Source organism: Argentina silus (genome assembly GCF_951799395.1).
Source record: "Argentina silus genome assembly, chromosome: Y".
In the NCBI taxonomy this organism is placed as follows: domain Eukaryota; kingdom Metazoa; phylum Chordata; class Actinopteri; order Argentiniformes; family Argentinidae; genus Argentina; species Argentina silus.
Window position 1 is genome coordinate 694,959 of NC_139654.1, and position 11,718 is coordinate 706,676.

The window sequence follows — 11,718 nt, forward strand, 5'->3', positions numbered from 1 at the left end:
GGCCAGGTGGGTCAGTAATTGAGGAGAGTAACGGTATTCAGAGAGTGCCCCCCCCCCCCCCACACACACACACACATACACTCTTTGAAATTCTGCCTTTAACGATAAATAGAGCTGAATATGATGTAATTATAAGCTGCACAATAAATGATTGTTGCATTGTGTGCCTTATTCCCATGCTCCCTCCTTGAGAGTGTGAGGGGAGACAGATTTCTCATCTGTCATTTATGATTTTGTTATAATCAATATAGCAAAACAACAATCTATTTTAATCAGTATGACCATGTCATGATGATTATAGTTTTTCAGTCATACACTGTTCATTGATTCCTTTATGATCAGTATTGGACTCGTTTATGATTCTATGTAGTAACGGTACGAATCAAGACAGCCAGTCAGATATACAGCGGTAATATCTGTCCCCTGGGTTATATCTGTTGGTGGGGATGTGTTGAGTCAGCTGCAAGGCCATCCTGACCTAAAGGGTGGCCTCTTGTTATTGAACTGTGCATGTGTTCCTGTCCCTATTAAATGGTTTCTCAAAAACACATTATCTAAGAAAGGTAAGACGGTATCCTTCATAGATTTTTTTTAATTATGAAGACCGCTCTTCAAGGCAAAATAAATGCTCGCACAGGATGATGGTCTGGGAGCTGACAAAAGAAAAAGGTGAAATACAAAAAAAATTGTAGGCCAAGTGTAGCCACAGTGAAGAGTTTAGGAATTGATTGGAAGATCATGTAAATGTTCTGTCTCCGTCATTGAGTTTTGCAGAGCAAGTATCACTTGACAATGAAACACACTTAGGAATGATGTGTCTGACAACAAGAATAGTCTCAGACCTCACCTCAGTGTCTGTAGTTGACAGTGTGGACTCCCCAGTCCAGCAGAGAGCAGCTTCTCCCCACTGTCACCTAGATGATTATTACTGAGGTCCAGCTCTCTCAGGTGGCAGGAGTCTGAGCTGAGAGCTGAGGCCAACGCTTCACAGCATCTCTTTGTGAGGTGACATCCATTCAGCCTGAATGAGGAACACAAATAAATACATGCAGCCAAACGATCACTGTGGTGCAAGAATTCATGAGTGAGAGTTATAGTTGCTCTCTACAGGGGAGCAAGCAACCATGGATACATTTGTAGTCAATGGATTTCTACGTCTGGTATCATGTATTTGCTAGCTATTGGGTTAGTGCAGTATTGTGTATTCCCATGAGCTGATCTAAGGCCAGGTGGGTCAGGATTTGAGGAGGGCAAACATATTCAGAGAGTGAAGACAGAGCAGCCCCCCCTGTCACCATACACACACACACACACACACACACACACACACACACACACACACACACACACACACACACACACACACACAGACAAACAGTAATTGATTGGAAGATAATGTACATAGTCTGTTTCAATTATTGAGCCTTTCTGTGCAAGTATCATTGACTCCATAGAATGATAATGTAACAGACACTTAGGAATGATGTGTCTGACAACAAGAATAGTCTCAGACCTCACCTCAGTGTCTGTAGTTGACAGTGTGGACTCCCCAGTCCAGCAGAGAGCAGCTTCACCCCCCCGTCACCTAGATCATTATTACTGAGTTCCAGCTCTCTCAGGTGGCAGGAGTCTGAGCTGAGAGCTGAGGCCAACGCTTCACAGCATCTCTCTGTGAGGTGACATCCATTCAGCCTGAATGAGGAATACAAATAAATACATGCAGCCAAACGATAACTGTGTTGCATTATGATAAGAATTCATGAGTGAGATTTACAGTTGCTCTTATCAAGGGAGCAATTAACCATGGATACATTTGTAGTGACAGGATTTCTACGTCTGGTATAATGTATTTGCTTGCTATTGGGTTACTGCAGTATTGTGTAGTCCCATGAGCTGATCTAAGGCCAGGTGGGTCAGGATTTCAGGAGAGTAAAGTTATTCAGACAGTGCATTCAGAGCAGCCCCCCCTGCCACCACACACACACGCACACGCGCACACACACGCACAGACACACAAACACACACACACACAATCACACACACACACACACAGACATACACACACACACACACACACACACACACACAATCACACACACACACACACACACACACACACACACACACAGACATACACACACAGACATACACACACACAAAAACAAACACACACATTATATAGTAATTGATTGGAAGATAATGTACATTGTCTGTCTCAATCATTGACCATTTCTGTGCAAGTATCATTGATTCCATAGAATGATAATGTAACAGACACTTAGGAATGATGTGTCTGACAACAAGAATAGTCTCAGACCTCACCTCAGTGTCTGTAGTTGACAGTGTGGACTCCTCAGTCCAGCAGAGAGCAGTTTCACCCCCCCGTCACCTAGATCATTATTACTGAGGTCTAGCTCTCTCAGGTGGCAGGAGTCTGAGCTGAGAGCTGAGGCCAACGCTTCACAGCATCTCTCTGTGAGGTCACATCCATTCAGCCTGAATGAGGAATACAATTAAATACATGAAGCCAAACCATCACTGTGGTGCATTATGATAAGAATTCATGAGTGAGAGTTATAGTTGCTCTCAACAGGGGAGCAATTAACCATGGATACATTTGTAGTCACTGGATTTCTATGTCTGGTATAATGTATTTGCTAGCTATTGGATCAGTGCAGTATTGTGTAGTCCCATGAGCTGATCTGAGGCCAGGTGGGTCAGGATTTCAGGAGAGTAAAGTTATTTAGACAATGCAGGCAGAGCAGCCCCCCTGCCACCACACACACACACGCACACACACACACACACACACACAAACACGTTATATAGTAATTGATTGGAAGATAATGTACATTGTCTGTCTCAATCATTGACCCTTTCTGTGCAAGTGTCATTGATTCCATAGAATGATAATGTAACAAACACTCAGGAATGATGTGTCTGGCAACAAGAATAGTCTGAGACCTCACCTCAGTGTCTGTAGTTGACAGTGTGGACTCCCCAGTCCAGCAGAGAGCAGCTTCACCCCCCCGTCACGTAGATCATTATGACTGATGTCCAGCTCTCTCCGGTGGCAGGAGTCTGAGCTGAGAGCTGGGGCCAACGCTTCACAGCATCTCTCTGTGAGGTAACATCCATTCAGCCTGAATGAGGAACACAAATAAATACATGCAGCCAAACGATCACTGTGGTGCAAGAATTCATGAGTGAGAGTTATAGTTGCTCTCTACAGGGGAGCAAGCAACCATGGATACATTTGTAGTCACTGGATTTCTACGTCTGGTATCATGTATTTGCTAGCTATTGGGTTAGTGCAGTTTTGTGGAGTCCCATGAGCTGATGGTCAGGATTTGAGGAGGGCAAACATATTCAGAGAGTGAAGACAGAGCAGCCCCCCCTGTCACCATACACACACACACACACACACACACACACACACACACACACAGACAAACAGTAATTGATTGGAAGATAATGTAAATTGTCTGTTTCACTTATTGAGCCTTTCTGTGCAAGTATCATTGATTCCATAGAATGATAATGTAACAGACACTTAGGAATGATGTGTCTGACAACAAGAATAGTCTCAGACCTCACCTCAGTGTCTGTAGTTGACAGTGTGAACTCCCCAGTACAGCAGAGAGCAGCTTATCCCCCCCGTTACCTATACCATTATTACTGAGGTCCAGCTCTCTCAGGTGGCAGGAGTCTGAGCTGAGAGCTGAGGCCAACACTTCACAGCATCTCTCTGTGAGGTGACATCCATTCAGCCTGAATGAGGAATACAAATAAATACATTTAGCCAAACCATCACTGTGGTGCAAGAATTCATAAGTGAGAGTTATACTTGCTCTCAACGGGGGAGCAAGCAACCATGGATACATTTGTAGTGACTGGATTTCTCCGTCTGGTATAATGTATTTGCTTGCTATTGGGTTAGTGCAGTATTGTGTAGTCCCATGAGCTGATCTAAGGCCAGGTGGGTCAGGATTTGAGGAGGGCAAACATATTCAGAGAGTGAAGACAGAGCAGCCCCCCCTGCCACCACACACACACACACACACACACACACACACACACACACACACACACACACACACACACACACACACACACACACACACACAGTAATTGATTGGAAGATAATGTACATTGTCTGTCTCAATCATTGAGCCTTTCTCTGCAACTAACATTGATTCCATCGAATTAAAATGTAACCGACACTTAGGAATGATGTGTCTGACAAAAAGAATAGTCTGAGACCTCACCTCAGTGTCTGTAGTTGACAGTGTGGACTCCCCAGTCCAGCAGAGAGCAGCTTCTCCCCCCCGTCACCTAGATCATTATTACTGAAGTCCAGCTCTCTCAGGTGGCAGGAGTCTGAGCTGAGAGCTGAGGCCAACGCTTCACAGTATCTCTCTGTGAGGTGACATCCATTCAGCCTGAATTAGGAATACAAATAAATACATGCAGCCAAAAGATCACTTGTGGTGCATTATGATAAGAATTCATGAGTGAGAGTTACAGTTGCGGAAGCAACAGGGGAGCAATTAACCATGGATACATTTGAAGTCACTGGATTTCTCCGTCTGGTATAATGAATTTGCTAGCTATTGGGTTAGTGCAGTATTGTGGAGTCCCATGAGCTGATCTAAGGCCAGGTGGGTCAGGATTTGAATAGTGCAAACATATTCAGAGAGTGCAGACAGAGCAGCCACTCCTGCCACCACATACACACACACACACACACACACACACACACACACACACACACACACACACACACACACACTATATAGTAATTGATTGGAAGATAATGTACATTGTCTGTCTCAATCATTGAGCCTTTCTGTGCAACTATCATTGATTCCATCGAATTAAAATGTAACGGACACTTAGGAATGATGTGTCTGACAAAAATAATAGTTTGAGACCTCACCTCAGTGTCTGTAGTTGACAGTGTGGACTCCCCAGTCCAGCAGAGAGCAGCTTATCCCCCCCGTCACCTAGATCATTATTACTGAGGTCCAGCTCTCTCAGGTGGCAGGAGTCTGAGCTGAGAGCTGAGGCCAACGCTTCACAGCATCTCTCTGTGAGGTGACATCCATTCAGCCTGAATGAGGAACACAAATAAATACATGCAGCCAAACGATCACTGTGGTTCAAGAATTCATGAGTGAGAGTTATAGTTGCTCTCTACAGGGGAGCAAGCAACCATGGATACATTTGTAGTCAATGGATTTCTACGTCTGGTATCATGTATTTGCTAGCTATTGGGTTAGTGCAGTATTGTGTATTCCCATGAGCTGATCTAAGGCCAGGTGGGTCAGGATTTGAGGAGGGCAAACATATTCAGAGAGTGAAGACAGAGCAGCCCCCCCTGTCACCATACACACACACACACACACACACACACACACACACACACACACACACACACACACAGACAAACAGTAATTGATTGGAAGATAATGTACATAGTCTGTTTCAATTATTGAGCCTTTCTGTGCAAGTATCATTGACTCCATAGAATGATAATGTAACAGACACTTAGGAATGATGTGTCTGACAACAAGAATAGTCTCAGACCTCACCTCAGTGTCTGTAGTTGACAGTGTGGACTCCCCAGTCCAGCAGAGAGCAGCTTCATCCCCCCGTCACCTAGATCATTATTACTGAGGTCCAGCTCTCTCAGGTGGCAGGAGTCTGAGCTGAGAGCTGAGGCCAACGCTTCACAGCATCTCTCTGTGAGGTGACATCCATTCAGCCTGAATGAGGAATACAAATAAATACATGCAGCCAAACCATCACTGTGTTGCATTATGATAAGAATTCATGAGTGACAGTTACAGTTGCGGGAGCAACATGGAGCAAGCAACCATGGATACATTTGAAGTCACTGGATTTCTACGTCTGGTATAATGTATTTTCTTGCTATTGGGTTAGTGCAGTATTGTGTAGTCCCATGAGCTGATCTGAGGCCAGGTGGGTCAGGATTTCAGGAGAGTAAAGTTATTTAGACAATGCAGGCAGAGCAGCCCCCCTGCCACCACACACACACACGCACACACACACACACACACACACACACACACACAAACACGTTATATAGTAATTGATTGGAAGATAATGTACATTGTCTGTCTCAATCATTGACCCTTTCTGTGCAAGTGTCATTGATTCCATAGAATGATAATGTAACAAACACTCAGGAATGATGTGTCTGGCAACAAGAATAGTCTGAGACCTCACCTCAGTGTCTGTAGTTGACAGTGTGGACTCCCCAGTCCAGCAGAGAGCAGCTTCACCCCCCCCGTCACCTAGATCATTATTACTGAGGTCCAGCTCTCTCAGGTGGCAGGAGTCTGAGCTGAGAGCTGAGGCCAACGCTTCACAGTATCTCTTTGTGAGGTGACATCCATTCAGCCTGAATGAGGAATACAAATAAATACATGAAGCCAAACGATCATTGTGGTGCAAGAATTTATGAGTGAGAGTTATAGTTGCTCTCAACAGGGGAGCAAGCAACCATGGATACATTTATAGTGACTGGATTTTTAAGTCTGGTATAATGTATTTGCTTGCTATTGGGTTAGTGCAGTATTGTGTAGTCCCATGAGCTGATCTAAGGCCAGGTGGGTCAAGATTTGACCAGGGCAACATATTCAGAGAGTGAAGACAGAGCAGACCCCCTCCCACCACACACACACACACACACAAACACACACACACACACACACACATTATATCAGAATTGATTGGAAGATAATGTACATTGTCTGTCTCAATTATTGACCATTTCTGTGCAAGTATCATTGATTCCATAGAATGATAATGTAACAGACACTTAGGAATGATGTGTCTGACAACAAGAACAGTCTGAGACCTCACCTCAGTGTCTGTAGTTGACAGTGTGGACTCCCCAGTCCAGCAGATCTCACGGTATTGCGTCGATAAAGATGTCTGGAATGCCGGAGCCGATGTCCAGAAGTTGTCGTCGGCTGTACGATATGGACGCTAAACTGTTTTTAGCGAGAATACTTGAAATAAACACGCAAATAACCACTAATTCAGCGAGACAGCGGGCTTCGCGATGTATGCGCGCCGCCATCTTGGTACACGCCCTCCCTGCGTGATTGGTGGATTTGGTAGCAGGCTAGGTTGAGTCGCTCAGACGCTGCCTTTTGATTGGTCGATTCGCACGTCCGTCTTCTTCGCCACACGTGTTGTCGGTATTGACAAACATTTCAGTGACATGCGCGCGATGCAGTGCTAATATTAGCATGTAGCCTACTTCATTATAAAAGAATACAACAATAGCATTTAGCATACTCCACCGGCTATGAATGCAACGTTAGCATGCAGCCTACTCCATTGGATAACCCTACGACGTTAACATGGAACATACTCCACTGGATATAAAAACCAAGATGGCGGCGCGCATGCGTCGCGCGCATGTCACTGTCACTGAAATGTTTGTCAATGCCGACAACACGTGTAGCGAAGAAGACGGACGTGCGAATCGACCAATCAACAGGCAGCGTCTGAGCGACTCAACCTAGCCTGCTACCAAATCCACCAATCACGCAGGGAGGGCGTGTACCAAGATGGCGGCGCGCATACATCGCCGAGGTGGGCTGAGAGCTCGGCTCGAGATGACTCCACATCGACTCTCACTACTGTTATGTTTGTGTTTTATTTGTATTCCTAACTAGGAATGAACGGGCAGGGTTTCTTTTACTGGCTTTATTCCACGACGTTCATCTGTACATTCAAGCATCGTAGGTTTTACCTGCGGTCCCTCAGTCCGGGTACAACAGCATCGGGCGGAACCAATATCATGTACTATAACAACAACACAACTACCGAGCCTTTTCCTCACCGATGTTCATTCCCTGGCGAACAAGATGGATGAACTGCGGCTCCACACACACACACACACACACACATGGATTACGGACTGTAACATGATGGTTCTCACGGAAACCTGGCCCAACAGCGAGGGACCCGACAACGCTACCGAGCCAGCAGGGCGCTACGTCCTCCGAGCAGACAGAACAGCGGGGGGGGGGGGGACTCCGGGTCAGACCAGAGGTGGAGGTTTGTGCATCGATGTGAACAAGACGTGTTCATAATGCACATATCCTTAGGTTTTTCTTTTAATACTACTGTTAATACACTGTACGTACTGTACATACCTGGGCGGCAGGTAGCCTGGAGGTTAAAGAGGCCGGCCAGCAATCGGAAGGTTGCTGGTTCGATCCCCGCTCCAGGAGGGATCTGGATGTGAGTTGGTGACTGGAGGGTTGCTGGCAGCATATCCAGGTCCCTACCACTGCCGTTGTGCCCTTGAGCAAGGCACTTAACCCCGAATTGCTCCAGGGGCGCTGACTTGGCTGACCCTGTGCCCAGAGCCCAGTGCTCTGTTCTCCCTGGGGGGGTGTGCACGTGTGTTGTCTCGGAGGGGGGGTGTGCAGTGCGTGTGTGTTGTCTCGGGGGGGGTGTGTGCAAAAAGACCCATTCCAACAATTGATGTGAATTGATTGCATGGCAAATAAACAGACTTTCTTTCTTTCTTTCTACCTGTTTATACTGTTCATACGGCGTTCCATGTTTATTCTGCTATTTACTCTAATGTTACTGTTCATACATATATACTGCTAGACTGCATTGCCCATACAGCTCATATGCTGCTACACTGTTCATACTGCATTCTATTTATTCTGGTTATAATGTTCCTGCTAATTCATATACTGCTTATACTGCACTACTTATACTATACTGCACTACAAGACTGCTCATATACTGAACTACCTGTATATACTGTTCACACTGCACTTTTCTGCTAACTACATTTCGTTGTCTCTGTACTTGTACTCTGCACAATGACAATAAAGTTGACTCTAATCTAAACTACAACAGGCCTTATGGGTAGTGAAGTCTAAACTACAACAGGCCTCATGGGTAGTGAAGTCTAAACTACAACAGGCCTTATGGGTATTGAAGTCTAAACTATGACAGGCCTTATGGGTAGTGAAGTCTAAACTACAACAGGCCTTATGGGTAGTAAAGTCTAAACTACGACAGGGCTTATGGGTAGTGAAGTCTCAACTACGACAGGCCTTATGGGTAGTGAAGTCTAAACTACAGCAGGCCTTATGGGTAGTGAAGTCTGAACTACAACAGAACTTATGGGTAGTGAAGTCTAAACTACAGCAGGTCTTATGGGTAGTAAAGTCTAAACTACAGCAGGTCTTATGGGTAGTAAAGTCTAAACTACAACAGGCCTTATGGGTAGTGAAGTCTAAACTACAGCAGGCCTTATGGGTAGTGAAGTCTAAACTACAGCAGGCCTTATGGGTAGTGAAGTCTAAACTACTTCAGGCCTTATGGGGAGTGAAGTCTAAACTACGACAGGCCTTATTGGTAGGGAAGTCTTAACTACAACAGGCCTTATGGGTAGTGAAGTCTAAACTACAGCAGGCCTTATGGGTAGTGAAGTCTGAACTACAGCAGGCCATATGGGTAGTGAAGTCTAAACTACAACAGGCCTTATGGGTAGTGAATTCTAAACTACAGCAGGTCTTATGGGTAGTAAAGTCTAAACTACAGCAGGTCTTATGGGTAGTAAAGTCTAAACTACAACAGGCCTTATGGGTAGTGAAGTCTAAACTACAGCAGGCCTTATGGGTAGTGAAGTCTAAACTACAACAGGCCTTATGGGTAGTGAAGTCTAAACTACTTCAGGCCTTATGGGGAGTGAAGTCTAAACTACGAGAGGCCTTATGGGTAGTGAAGTCTAAACTACAACAGGCCTTATGGGTAGTGAAGTCTAAACTACAGCAGGTCTTATGGGTAGTAAAGTCTAAACTACAGCAGGTCTTATGGGTAGTAAAGTCTAAACTACAACAGGCCTTATGGGTAGTGAAGTCTAAACTGCAGCAGGCCTTATGGGTAGTGAAGTCTAAACTACTTCAGGCCTTATGGGGAGTGAAGTCTAAACTACGACAGGCCTTATGGGTAGTGAAGTCTAAACTACAACAGGACTTATGGGTAGTGAAGTCTAAACTACAGCAGGTCTTATGGGTAGTAAAGTCTAAACTACAGCAGGTCTTATGGGTAGTGAAGTCTAAACTACAACAGGCCTTATGGGTAGTGAAGTCTAAACTACAGCAGGCCTTATGGGTAGTGAAGTGTAAACTAAGCATTTCAATCAGGCTTTAGACCAGTAGACAGGACTATTTCAGCGACATTCTTTGTAATCAATGATATTGTCTGTGCCCTTGATAAAAAGCAGCATTGTGCTGCCTTGTTTAATGATCTATCAAAAGCTTTTGATCCAGTGGATCATTCACTGTTAGTGAGTCGACTGTCTTTAATAGATTTGGATCAGAACGCTTGTCAGTGGTTCCTGAACTACCTCACAAATATAAGTCAGTGTGTCGTTGCTGACAATGTTCATTCACAACCGCTAGAGACCGTAATCTAAAATATTCACTATCAAGCAGGTAGTTACAACAAAAAAGGCATTACTGTTACAAGTTTCAAGTTTATTGCATCCCATACACAAGTGCAGGGAGTACAATTCTTAGGCTTGATTCCATGACAATGCAGCATACAAAATACACATAATACAAATAAGCAGTAGTGCAATGACAAGACAATAAGTGACACAAGTACGAGACAAGTGAGACATGTTGGAGACACGTAAGACAATAGCAGTGTGATTGACTGTAGCTAGTTCATACAGTAGCAGTGTGATTGACTGTAGCTAGTTCATACAGTAGCAGTGTGATTGACTGTAGCTAGTTCATACAGTAGCAGTGTGATTGACTGTAGCTAGTTCATACAGTAGCAGTGTGATTGACTGTAGCTAGTTGATACAGTAGCAGTGTGATTGACTGTAGTTAGTGTGGTGGAATTTCAAGTTAAAAATACTTGAACATAAGACTAGAATTCATGGTTTATTCAGACACTTTTATTCACAAGTTATAAAAGTAAACACGTTTGCAAAGGGGTTTTTCGTTGTCCTTTCAGACCGCCATTTATAGTTTCAAATCTAGGTTACTTCCCTCATATACAAATCACTTATATCACCAATATCATTATTCTCCTACATCGCGTCGCGGCCTGGTTTCCCCTCCTATTATAATTATAAACATCTCCACTATTCTCCCTTCACAAATCAATCACTGGCCATCCTGCTCTTAATTCTCTCTCTGCCTTTCCTTTGTGGAATTAGGAATCTTTATTTTTTATGGAAATTGACCATACTATCTTACACACAGCAACGTGATCCAGCATCACAACTCAAACACCCAATCTAACCAACTCTTATATACATACAGACACTCTCTCCTGTGTTATTCTCAGAGTTCATCATCAGTCTGATTTGATCATCTAATCATTCATCTGGATTGTCAGTTGCATTTCCATCAAAAAAACTAAAAAACATGTAAGCTTCTATTTTTTGTCACTCTATTGCAGTCTATTTTACTATCAGATGCATTTGATTTAATTTTATATAATATAATATAATATAATATATATATATATATATATATATATATATATATATATATTATATAAAATTAAATCAGTCCTAAATCAGTCCTCTCCCAGTGTGTAGGGTGTAGGATTGTTGTGTGTAGTTATATTATTTTTTACTATATATATATATATATATATATATATATATATATATATATATATATATAT